The sequence below is a fragment of the Ciconia boyciana genome, chromosome 1, assembly GCF_034638445.1.
Source record: "Ciconia boyciana chromosome 1, ASM3463844v1, whole genome shotgun sequence".
In the NCBI taxonomy this organism is placed as follows: Eukaryota; Metazoa; Chordata; class Aves; order Ciconiiformes; family Ciconiidae; genus Ciconia; species Ciconia boyciana.
In genome coordinates, this window is record NC_132934.1 from 7,708,931 (window position 1) to 7,722,574 (window position 13,644).

At 42.7% G+C, this 13,644-nt stretch overlaps 1 protein-coding gene across 2 annotated transcripts in view; it reads left to right on the forward strand.

The window, feature by feature from the left end:
• Positions 1 to 13,644, forward strand: part of CAMK1D (calcium/calmodulin dependent protein kinase ID) — a 228,468-nt gene that overhangs the window by 83,249 nt on the left and 131,575 nt on the right. The gene's annotated exons all lie outside the window — the stretch shown is intronic.

The following is a 13,644-nucleotide window of genomic DNA, read 5'->3' on the forward strand; positions in this document are numbered from 1 at the left end:
TTACCATTTATTCCTTGCTGTTTTCTATCTTTTAACCAGTTCTTTATCCATGCAAGAAGCTTCTTCTATCCCCTAACAGCTCAGCTGCTCAGAGATCCTGCATTGAGGCATCCCATTGAAATCTAATTAAACTACATCAACGGGATGTCCTCATCGACGTACATGTCGACCTCTCCAAAGTACTCCAGTACATTTATGAGGCCTGGCTTCCCTTCTCAAAAGTCATATTAGCTTTTCCTCAATCTATCATATTCTTCCAGGTGTTCAATAATTCTGTCTTTTGCCAGAGGGATATTCTTCTTTATAGATTTCCTGACCTGCTGATGTCAGATTTACTAATCTGGAGTTCACGGTAATTCCTGAATTGTTCCTTTGAATCCCTTTTTAAAAAGTATGTCATGCAAGCTGCCTTCTAATTTTGGGTACCCATAAAGCTTTAAGGGAGAGACTTCAGCCTGTGTTTGGAGGTCCAGTAGTTTCACGCCTGAGTTCCCCTAGAATGGTTGGGTCAGTCCAGTCTATAACCCCTTCTACCAGCTTTGTAAAGAAGGTTGTGTGTCCAGCATGAGAACCTCCCCGAACCTCTCTGCAGTGAGCATGAATGCCAAAAAAGTACTTTTTTTGCTTTAGCCATGTGGGTTTATTCATGATGCTTCTATACTTGACTGCTTCCTGGTCCATCAGCAATCTCACACACTTCTGGCTTCTCATATGTGCAAAATAGTCTTTATTGAATTTCCTGCCTACTGCAACTTGTTCTTCAGATACTTTTTCCTGCCTTTTGAAGTTTTTATATTTTACCCACTAGAACTTAAAATCCATTTTTGTTTCCTCATTTGGACACACAGCTTCTGATTTTCAAGATCCTGTCTTAGTTCTCATAGTTTCTCTTGCGCAGCTGCTTGGCCTGCCAGACCTCTCTGTTTCTCGAGTTTCTTTACATGGGGTATATATTTGTTCTGGGTTTCAAGCGTTGGTGTTTTTAAACAGTCCTTATGCCTCTGGCAAGTTTTAACTCTCCTGGTTCTGTCTCCTAGGACCTTCTTACTTCTTGTTTAACAAGTTTCCTCGTTTTTATAGTTCTTATTTCAAAATTAAACATGACACTGAAGATTTAGCACAGTGTAAGAGGTTATACCTCCTTTCCTAAGAATTTTGGTTTTGTCTCATATATATCCTACTATAGGTCGAGAGTTTCTTGCCATGGAGAGCAAAGGGGAATCCAGTTCTGCAGACTCCTTTCACTGATCATTTCTAGCACCACTCTCTAGTCCTGGTTCAAAAACCATTCAGTATATTTGTGATTAAAACCCATTACGTGACGTGGGAAAGCAGTTGGTTACTTAACATATTTAAAATGCGTTTTACTAGAGAGTTATGGAAAGAAATTATTGAGCAGCAAATGTAAAATGAACAAACAAGAAGAACTGCTTTCTCATATAATTTGTACTCAGTGGAGCTCAATTCTACAGGAGACTGTGAAATTTAAAGTGTAAATGGGTTGGAGAAAACAAATTCTACAGATTAGTAGAGGATAGGTAGCTAAGACATGATGGGTCAATGCAACTGTCACTTGAATAGAGAACCCTTTTCTGGATCACTGACTGTTGGAGGCTAGGGACGTAAACAGGGTGGGGGAAGTCTTATGCTGCATGAGCTCCACTTCTTACACTCTTTCTTTAAATAATTGTTAATGTCTGTTACTAAAGAAAGGACCCTGGACAGGGAGATCCTGTTGCTTAACCCCGTTGATAATTTTTTGCCGCCTTCATGTCTTCCTTTAACCAGGTAAAAAGGATACTTTTCATGAGCAAGCCATGTGGGTTTACATTTCAGGATCGTCAAGTCTCCATTCCTTTGGAATGAGTTCTCATTCACTTGGAAACTGAAATATTTTAATGGGGAAAGGGCTTTGTTTCAAAGAGCATAAAGTTTCTAATCAAATTAGGCCCTTACTCATAGCAGAAAGCAAACCTGTTTTCCTGAAGAAAGTATCATGCTTTTTCTGCTATTCCAACAGTTTCACATACATCCTTTTGACCTGTCATGTTTTAAAGGACTCAAAGCTTATTTCTTCATAGTGAACCTCCCTGTCTGATCATGGTGGGGAGAGACACTGTCCCATTTTGATCTATTCCTAAAATGACCCCAGGGATCGACTTGTGCACTTGCTGTCAGGATTGAGTATCTAACCATTCCCCCCTCCAAGCCCTTTCAATGACAATAAACAGCTCCCCAGGAGGCCAAATTTCTGGAATCTTTCTAGCTTTTTTTCTTTAATCAAGTTTTAACCTGTTTTGAATACTCTGCAGCCCATCTCTTCTGTGGGCTGACATACCAACCACAGCACATCTGTACCACGCGCAACTTGAGGCAGCTTTTACCAGCTGGACCAGGCTCAGCTTAGCTCCTCAGCTCGCTGCCAGTGGCCTGCTGCTTGCAGTATTTTTGGGAATTGGCTCACAGATAACCTTTACAGTGCACTGGGAGAGAGATTCCTGCAACCCTGCCTGTTCCTCATCACTTTCCTAGTGCTCTTGTGCAAACCTTCTGAAGGACTTTCATCTTCTGGGGTGCATGTCATCTGGGAGGATAATATGCTGCTTCCTTTTTATTCATGTTTGAAATTATGCAACAGCTTCCAAAGAAACACAGAAATGATTACTGTCAGGTTTGAAGAGCTGTGTTCCTCTCTCCCCACCCTCATCCAGCTCATCAGGCATGTTATGGTACTGCTCAGACCTGCCATCCAAGGTCTGGTCTGGGTTATCTGGCCCCGCATGATGGCTGAGAAGCACGGTGGTGGTGCTTGTTGATGTGTGTGTGTAGCATGTCAACTTGAGATGGAAATGAGTTCTGAGAAATTTCATTTTTAAAAATAGGTAGGGCGCGTGGCAGTCATCTCCTAGGAAACTCGTCATTGTGTTATGAGACTATAATGTGCTATGATTACATTTCAGATAAAGGGAATCAGCGTTGCTGTCAGATTGTTTCTGCTGAAGTTTTCCAACACAGAAGGTCATCCCTATGCAGCTGTTGACTTTGGTTGGTGTTTGTGAGCTGGTTGGGGTACTGAGATAATTCCACCTGTGCTGTTGCTCACTGGAGAATGGGAGGTGAAGACTGAGGCACAAGTAGCCCAGCCCTGGCCTGCGTTTGTACGGTGTGCTGAAGCCACAGGTAGTCGGAGTCTATCATGGTTCTGGTGAGTCAGATGAAGCTCAGTAGTGGCAGCTTGCCTAGGCAGATCTGGAGGTCTTTAGTCTTCATCTCCTTACCAGCAGGGTTGGTAAATAGGCGAGTGATTGTTTTCTATGAAGACTAAACTGGTTGCTACTGAACTAGGAATCTAAAGCCTTTTATGGACGATATAGCAGAGATGTCAATGTCTGTCTCACTGCTGATGGCTTCCATGGGCCATCTCAATGACTGATGGCTTCCATGGACCAGACTCAACTCTTTGGGTGGGGAGATCTGCCTTCCTTTCAGATGAAATGTGGGAAACACCAGCACCTTTTCTCTGCTGTGATTCACTAATGGGCTCAGCTGCTTTGGTGCAGGTCTGCCATGCTGGAGGGACTCCTTCCCTTCCGATGCTGTCTTCTACCATCATATGAACGAGGTAGCAGAAGGCGGGGATGGTTCCCATCCTCAGGGGATGGGATTGCTGTGTGTTTCACTGGCCTTCTCTGCTGCTAAAAGCATGGGGTAAACCCGGAGGACCTCTGTTGCTAGGCCCCATATGCTCCCTGCTTCATCTGGATCAACACATAGGCTGGGCTTGGTTTGGATGGAAGCTGGTGTGGCTTCTGGTTCCTTACATTGCTTGGGGAATTTCATTTTGGGTAATCCCAGTATAACTCCATGACATCAAAAACGTTCCTTCAGAGCAGTGTGGAGGCTCATGACAATGAGTTTATGGGAGGAACGTTGTGCTGGTGTTGCATTTATTTTGTGAGTAAACTCAGTAGTCTCAACACAGCACCTTAAACATGGAGCCGTGGAGCAATTCCTCGGCAACTGAAGCTGAAAGGAAGACCCTTTTTGCACTGAGGTTTGAGCGAGAACAGGACTAAGGCTTGCACACATGGAGAGTGCGTGGCAATTCTTTTAGCAGAAATATCTGTGAGTTTCAGGAGTGCCTGGTAACTTCTGTATACAGTTACACTGGAATAATCTTTGCCAAAATGTTTCTTTCCAAGCTTGCCGGTTACTAGGCAAACCAGTTTGCTAAGATTTCTTAATGTATCTCAGACATGAAGCCACATGTGGATACATGAGTCAAGAGGCTGGGGAGTAGGAAAGCAAACACTCTTCTAGTGTTTTAAGAGGTGGCCATTGGAAGTCAGGCTGCAGATGGAGCTCTGGATATCCTGCAGTGGCTTTTCCTATCAGAGCTCAGTTCTGAGCTACAAAACAATTTGTGTTCCATTTTACTGAATTGTGCCTCTCTAGCTAGCTTTTTTTTTTTTTTTTAATTCTAAGCTACGACTTGGAGTGGGCGAGGATACAAAATACACATCATTTTTAGTCCAAATATTTAAAACAGATATGCAGGATCGGCTGGATGGGTAACAACAGGACGAGAACAAGTTTCAATTAGAGTTTCATAGTGGCATCGAAGGGCTCTTACACAATGAGAATTGTTCAGCTGTGCTTTTGACAGCTCTGAACCCTGTGGCCTCCTCTTTCAGTGGCTGCTCATCATGTTCATGGGGAGTGCTATCTGACTGGGGGCTGTAGATTGGGTCTAAAGGATTAAACTGGAAAAGGCAGATCCTAGGAGATGTGCCTTGGTTTCATGGTCTGATTAACAAATCTAAATTTGTCCTTAGAATAAGCAGGAACCGTGCTGCAATCATGGGCGTAGAAGCCTTACAAGCCCTAATCCTACTTTTATTTTGAATATGTGGTTATTCTGCATACTCAGGTCCTATGAGTTGGGGAGGGGATTTGTCTGCCTTAGCCTTCAAAGTGTCCACACTGTGGATGTCTTCATCTCCCCCCCTAGGCTCCCTTTTCTCCCAGTGAAGATCAAGAGATGTATTTAGGGTGTGATTCATCTGACCAGTGTTAGATAGTTACCCCAGCACAAGCTGATGGCACTGCTGTATTGGCCGTCTCTTTCCCATAAGAGGAAACATGCAGGAATAGCTTAGAGGTCAACAACATCCATGTAGATGTGGTCAGAGGAGTTTCATTCTGGGTGGTCAGACTCTGCTTTCTCTTGAAGCAAGACCAGATCCTAAGGCTGGAATTCATCTGACTTAATTGCAGCTGCCTGACGAGCATCTTGGTGCTAATGTCTGGGCGTCTCAGATGATCTCTTTGACCAGAGTCAGGCAGCAAATGGAGCAGGGGATTTTTGGTTGACAGGGCTTAAGGATTACTACAGGGTCATAGTGTGCTGCCCTCAATATATTTTAGGATGGGATGTAATCATCTGTTGGAGATGCTTCTCTGTTGAGTACAAAATGAGTGTGCACTTTTAGATTATGCAAGGTTCCTTGGTTATAAACAAAGTTAAGCAAGAAGAATTGGTCCATGTGGTTCCTGTTCCTCGGGTCCCTCATCTGTAGAATGGGCCATACAATTCATGAAGGACAGGGTTGGTGTTTGAGAATCACAAGTCAAGTAATACAATTGTTTGCTTATGATCACTGAGGAAGACCACCAGAACTGATACTTGAGTTTTGTTCTGTAGATAGATAACTGCCACCTGAAGGAATAAGGTGCTGTGCAGGCTTTTGCAGCTTGGGTTTGTGAAGGTCCAGACACCTTTAGGCAAAAATCCTGGCTAAATGGGAGTTTCCCATGGTTTAGACACAACTGCAAAGTTATTTGATCTTTAGGTAGTTGCTAGTTTCATCTTAACTAAAGACCTTCTCTTTAGAAGGAACATAGGAATTGTTGCAAGCAAAACTATAGTGTCTGCGCTATCTTTGCTTTGCTTTAAAACTTGCAATGTCATCCAGTTGTTCCTTAATTGAGCCAGCCTCTTGGAGAGTGCCATGGTGTGCCAGATAATTTCTTAAGTTTCCATGTGGAGGAAGAAGAAGAAACCTGGTTTTTCAAATTGGTGTGATCTGCTTTATATGGCCAGATAAGATCTCCAGAAATCAGATGTGTTGTAACAGACCCTGCATATATCAGTGTCAGAACAGGGAAATGCTTTGAAAAAAATTATGGAGATTACTTGTGCCTCAAGAAAGGTTTGAGGTCATTATTAGAAAAAGAAAGGTAATTTCCTTGTGAGAATTCTGCCATCAGATAAACCCTGGGAGACAACGAGCTCCTTTTGTCTTATAAGATGAAAGTGGAAAAAAGGTACTTGAATATTCACTTTGGAAAGAAAGTGATCATCAGTGGAGAAAATAAACTGCTTAACAGCTCATTTGTGAAGTGTATAATGGAAGGAAGAGCTCAATACAGAAAGCTGTATGTTTTGCTTTTGATTCTGGATAGCTTTACTGTGATTGCCACGGGAGGATGTAATGTAAATGTAGTAGGCCTTTAAAGACAATACTTTCCTTTCTAATAGGGGTCAGGATTAATCAGAAAGGAGCAAACAGTTCAGGAAAGAAGAGGACTGTAATAACAAACATGACTGGGGATCTGCACGGGGCCAGTTTCCCTTTTTAGCATCCATGCATCACTGTCTCAGAACAGGCTGCATAGCATCCTATTAAATTAGCATACACCAGACAGCTAAAACAAATTAGTTCATCTCAGAAAGGGAAGAGATTCTGCAGAAACTTTTCTTTTTGGCTTAATTTCTGTGCTTTATGTGGTTTATTCATCTTTGAACATAAGTTTTATGGCACTGAAGCCCATATTCCTTGCTCTGCTCCGCACGTAATGGCTTTTTTTGCCCGGGAGTCTCCTTGGCCGTGTGCTTTGGTGCCTTCACCCCGCTGGTGTATGAGTTGGAGTGCCCCAAGCACTCCAGGATTTCCCGTCCGCATGGCTGGAAGCCATCCCAGAGGCGCTCTGCTCTCCTGCCTGCATTGCAACACAGGTCTCGAAGTTGGTGTTTCCCTGCTGGCCCCCAAAGTGGCAGCTGAGCTGGCTCGCTGATGGTGCTGGGCAGGCAGAAGTGCTCAGGATGCAAGGGAGCAGTGCGGCACCTTTGCTGATGCCTCACAACATCATGTTTGAAGGCAGGGAAGGGAGTTTCTCAGTGGCATGGAGTGCTGGTGGTGTGTGCCATGCTCCACTGTGAACTTGAAATTCATCCTGGAGTGAAGAACTAATTTCAACTACAGAATAGTTTAAATGATTTCCAGCATTTTTTCCTTGTCTGAAGATGATTGTTGCCCATTAAGGAGGTGGTCGTGTTCTGGTGAAGGTGGTGCAGGGGAAGAGGCAGGGGTGTGAAGGAAACCACCTTGACTATACTGTCATAATTTCATGCTTTATAATGTGCAACTTTAAATGGGTGTTTTCTGGTTTCACAGAAGTCTCTCTCCTCTAAGTAGCTTTCCTTTAAGTAGCTGACATGGATTTTCAATCTTAATTCTAGGGTTTTTTTGGTTTGGGTTTGTTGGGTTTTTTTGTTTTGTTTTGTTTTCCTGAGAGTATAAAATATTGAGTAGCTAAACCAGAAAAACTGATAAGCCTCAAATTGGCATTAAAATTCTTGCAGCTGACTCTGGTGACAAAAACTGTCAAAACACTAAGCTGTTGTTGTAATTGTAGATAATAGTACCCCCCAAAAATGGAAGTTAAATCCAAACAAATCCAAACACTTTTGGTGACTACGCAAGATGAAAGCTTTCTGCTGCTCATTCTGTTGCAGTGAGTTGCCCTGTAATGGTGGGAGAAAAAAAACTTGGTTTATAAGGAGTGGAAAGAAGAAGCTCTACCTGGAGTATGATATCGTGTGTCTCTGTTATGGTCGTGGCTCTAAGTCCCAGCAGAGATCTGTGTATTGATGTGGTTCCTCTCCCTGAAAAATTGTGTTAGAGGGGGAGCAGCAAGGTGGTTGGAGAGGTGAAGTCTGGAGCTGGGGAAGTGCTGCCCATCCCTGGTCATGGTGATTCCTGGGCTTCTCTCGCACTGTGGGGAAGCGTCTAATCATCAGAGGATCCCAATGGTCTTAACGGCTCTTTTAGCTCAGACAAAATGCTGAAGGTATTGGCATGGGGCAATGGCTCAGGGCACAGAGAGACATGTCAATGGTCCAGAAAGGATCTCCTTGCTATAGGAACACATAGCAGAGAGTACTTTTGCCCCTTGCCATTGTTTGGGTGTCCATCAGGCAACAGCAACAGTATTTTTGGCACAGTGGGAAGTGCTGTTCATCATCTGTAATTGCAGTAGCAGCCCCAGCCCTGGGCATCAGCGAGCCCCCAGCCCCAGACATCCCCCCACCATGGGGATGGGGGACATCACTGCGAGTGGGGATCATGATCAGCCCTGGGTGGGGGAACCAGGGTCAGAGACAGCCCAGGGCAGGACCATGTCTGGTGTTACAGCAGACACTCACTGGGCCCCAAGGTAGAAAACAGCATTTTCAGTTGTGGCTGGGTGGCTCAGTGGATGTTAAATGAGTAGTGAGGCTAAAAATACCGGTGTTAATACAGCGATCCTGGTTGTTCTACTTTTGCCCAGGCAGAGGAAGCATTGCCATAGAAGGGGCTGCAGGGTTGGGACTATGCGTTTGATGAATGAAAATAGCTAGAAAAAGCATTTGTCCTCTAAAGAATAGATGGCTGCAACCAGATTAGGAAGTGTGTTTCTTTCCCTGTAAATTTATATTCAGCTCTTGGGAATGTGTAGGGATATTTGACTTCTGTACCACATGTAAGGCAGTCCTGAAAGCCTTCTCCTTTGCTCTTGGCTGGGTAAAAACACCCTCCACGCTTTGGTTTTGTTAACTTTGCATTCAGACATCACGGAGCTATTGAAAACTACATTGTAAATTAATTTTCCCACAAATGTCAGGACATTCATGGACATGACTTTGGAGTGAAAAACTTTATTTCCAGTCTTATTTTGGGTTTATGTTGGGATGCGCCTGGAATTTGGGAGAGTGAGGATGTGTGTACAGAAATGACTGAGTAGAAAATTTAATAAAAAAAAAAAAAAATTGAACATGACTTATGCAGAAAAATGGCTTAGTAGAAAAATAGTCTGCAGGACCAGAATCTCCCTGGTATGTACTGGTTACACAGAGACTGAGCTCATCCCACAGTTAACTCCCTGAGGTCCATGGGAAAAGCTGTGAAAATGCCAGAGAAGATTTTTTTCTTGTATACTTGCCTCTGTTTGTAGTGCATTTCGAAGTCACCTTTCTTTGGGGAGTCAAGGAGCAGAATTTGTGTGTGGTTGCTGAAGCCATGCTACAGAAGTTACCTTCTTTGATTTGGTTGGTGTTATGTTGATTTGGTTGGTCTCCCATCTCAGTGATCTTCACCGTGGACATGGTATATTTTTCAAACCATGAGTGTTCACTACTTTTTTTCCATGGTTTGTCTGGGGCAAAGTACACACAGAAAGCCAACTGTATCATAATTAAGATCATTAGCTATACACAGTCTGAAGATGTGAAATCTGTTTCCTGACTATGTCTGTTGATTTAGTATGACAGAGCACCTGCTAATGCAGTGGAAAACTGCTCAACGTGGAGGTCTCTGCAAATGGAAAAAAATTTTATCCCTCTGTCAACTCTTTGTCTTCATTTTGTCAGTATTTTTGTCAGCCATTTTTTTTTGATGAATGAGAATGGATCTGCTGTCACAGTATATGTTGTTCATTGTATTTCAGAAATTAAGTGTTCATATTAAATTATAGTTCAAACTGATGAAGGAAAAAGTTATTTGGCCTTTATTTTGCTTTGATCTACAGGATAGCCTAGCCTTGCAGCCGTTGTTTTCTAGTAGAAAATCCAGTCTGTTTGGGTATGAATGCCATTCATATTCTGATGATAATCTTGAAATCCTAATCTTTAAATCTAGATTAAAGAAAATAACTGGATGATAAATAATTTAAACAAATTAAAGCTATAAAAGATTGACATCTCATAGGATGCTGCATGGTCCAGATGTGTGCAAAGGGGTGAGGAGTCAGAATGTCTCAACCACCTTCTAGAATTTGCCATTATCTCAATGTGACACGTCAAGTCATTTAACCTCTCTTTTTCTTCCCCTTACATTGTTCCTAATTCATATAAAAATGATCTAGATCATAAAATTATTCCATGCCTTAATTAGAAATTTGAAAAGAGTCGATCCTCTAGGGTAAATGATAACATGGTCAAAACTTTCAAAAATAGGTTCAGTTGCCACACACGTATTTCAGCAGCTAAGTAGGTGGTTTAATTTTGCAGAAGTTTCTCATTTACCCATTTCTACCGCTGTCCTACTTCCTCAAAACCATGATGCTTTTTTATTTGTTTGCTATAATCTCCAGGCAGGACGAGGAAAGCTCCTCAAGGGATTTGAAGCCCCTGTTCAGAGAGGTGAAGGCTGGGTCCCCAGGCACGTTGGAAAGGTTGCAATTACCTATTTCCCAACTGAAGGGAATGGGACATCCCAACCAGTGCAGACACCTTTAAAAATCAATTTAATCAATTAACCTCTTCTCCCTATTTTTTTTTTTAAATCTGTATCAGAATGTAAAAATAATTTTTGGGCCATATTTTCTGGGGGTAGGAGAATAAAACTCCCCCAAATATTTTCATAGAGTAAACACCTTCCTCGGTGTTACACAGAATGAAAAATATCCCTGTTTGCTTGTGTCCTTCACAGAAATTATGTTTTTCCCTGTATGAAATTTCAGATAAAAACTCGTAATTCAAAATACAAGATTGACCAAGAGGTTTCTGAATCTCCTTCTTGCTCAGTGCTATGACTGTGGAGATACTGGCATATGGGTTGCAAATGGTGGGTCTTGGGAATATCATGTCATTATAGAGACCGTGCAGTACTTCCTAGGAGAGGTGGGGTTTTAATCCAGAGGCCTGTCTGAGCTGCAGACATGTAGCATTCTGGTTGTCCAACATCTCCTGTATTGTATTTTTCCTTTTTATCATGTAGCACTACTTGATGATGCTTAACAGAAGTCATGTCCTTTTGACAAAAAGTCCTGTCACTTTGATGGTGTAAAGGGCAACATTTTCCAAAACCAAACCTCTGTATAGAACTTTGTACACAATTAATTTTTAATCCTCAATGGAGAATCGTAATAAATTCTTAGAGATAAATTGCTTCCTTCATTAATGTCTTGATTTTAAAGGGCACAGTTCTCTGGGGGGAAAATCTTCTTTAGCAAGCCTGCCAGGTCGGTAGTTCTGGGGAACTGTTTTGAGGAGGCAGAGAATTTGCTGTAGGATATATTGCTGTTAGCAAGAAAACGAGCAGCCTTGTCTTTCTGACTTTCTCTCTGGTATTTATCTATTCATACGTGAGTCAAGAGGGGTTTAATGGGGGCTGGACTGTATCGTTAAGGGTGGATGAATTCAGCTGTGTGTTTGAAATTATGATAATTGCTTGCCCGTCTATACACTATTATTTCTGACTCTTCCCTGACTCCAGCAGACTCCAGGAGTGTCTTTGCTGGCTTTTCCTTGTTGATGCTCCCTGCTACCATTTCTTTCTTCTTGTCCTATACTGTTTGTTCCTCTCAGTCTGTGTTTAACTCTTTGATCCCTATCTGCATCTGTTCCCGCCCTTCTCTTTCCTTTCAGCACTTCACTTATCTTTCTTTTGTGCATTGCCTTGTTGCTTTCCCTCCCACCCCTTGCTCTGTGAACACAGGAGCATATATGGTGCACAGGATAGCACAGACTGCCTCACATCTGCCTCCTGCCTTCCCGGCAGATCCACCCCAGTCCTCCCCCCTCGTTGCCCAGGGCTCTTCCCAGAACCAGCAATTTCATGCCATGGCCTCATATAAAACTCAATGTAAAAAACCACCCTGTCAGTGCCAAGGGTTGACATGTGAGCGAATGCTTGAGCTGAGGTTCAGCTCATTTCATGATTTAATGAGAAAAGTTGTTAAGGAGATATGGAATTGGTTTTTATGAGTATCTCAGAGCTCCTGAAAAAATTTCATTTAAATTCACATTTAAATTTCCAACCATTGAACCCCATGGCTGTCCTGGTAAACAGAGAAAGAAACTCAGCAAAATGGTGAAGCCAGCTGAAAGAGAGGTGTTTCCCAAAGCTGGCTTTCTTGCATAGAGGGATATAAAGGGATTTCCTTTATTTTGTTGTCTGAGAACAGCAATGAAATCCAGATCGGGATGGGAGCTCTCTGTGTTTTTATAGTATCATAAACATTGGCAGGGTTGTGTGATCAGTAAATGACTGGTATGAATATGCTGCTTTTAACAGCATTTAACTGAAGGCAAGAAGCTTGTTCAAGACACAGCTGTAGCGAAGTGCAATGTTGAAAGCTTAAGCAGATGGGACTTAAGGGGTTCATGAAATATAGTTGGGAGCAGTCCTGTGAGTTTCTGAGCACCCTGGTCTGCAACCGAAGCTGATAAGCACTGAGAGGTCTTAGGGTTTTCCAGTAGAAGGATTTTATTGCAGTTCTGGTCTTGCTGTCCCAAGCGTGAGGATCAGGGTGAAAACCCCATTTGGTGAATCAAATGACTAGGACTGTTGATAATAGGAAAGCAAAGATTAGGTCTTTAAAAATGCTTTGGGTGGCTTGATTTCTTTATTGCGCAAGCCTTTAGGACCAATTGTGTGGACTCTAAATTGGAGCCCGTGATGCTCTGACGTGCCGTGGTAGATTATACACAAAGCAGAAAACAGTGAATTGTTCCTGTATTTAGCATGGCATAAATGTGGTCAGAGTCTGGACCACTGTCCAAATTGAAGCAAAGCATTCTTGGTTCAGAGAGTCACTACCAGATGTAGACAGGCTGTCAAACATCCGCTGTAACAGTTTGCAAAAGTCTCTTTTAATCCGTTCCTAAACTTCCCATCATCATTTCCCTATTGCTGCTGCCTACAAAAGCCGTTCTGGGTAAACAGGCACTTTCTTTCCAAAGCAGCAGCCTCTTCCTTTCGCTTATCCACTTACGCACTGGCTTAATGATTCATTCGGTTGTTTTGCAACTTGGGAACCATTTCTGAGATCACAGCCACTTGGTTGTGTCATCGAAGTGCATGACTTAAAAAGGAAGAGCTTGGCCAGGAAAGGAAACGCTTCTGTTTATCCACAAACATCTAGATAAGCAGCAGTTGTGGGGAATGAGAGTCAGAGAAAGTTGCTGGTAGCCAAATGAGGCTGTGATCAAACATTAACGTTTTAAGAGCGGGCTGGAGCATGGTTTGGTTTGCTCAGCCTGCTGCCAAGCTCTCTTCACAGAGAGCTATGTAGAAGAGCAGAATAATCTACTGATGGGGGGAAAAAAATGAAGGAAAGTGTCCTGCCTCTTTTTATTTTGTATAAATAAAATATGATCCTTCAGCTGGTGAATCCTTCAGTTGTGATCTGGTTAAACAAGTCCTTGGCTCTGATGACTGTTGAACAAAGTGGGTGCTTCAGGAGGAGGTTTTCGTGAATATGAGCAAAGATTTGCTGTTCCTTAGCAGGCCAATGCTCTGTCTTGCCCAGTACCTTGCTGCTAAACCAGTAACGAGCACTGGAACATGAGCGGCCCCAGTGTGCCAGAGCAAAGGTCCA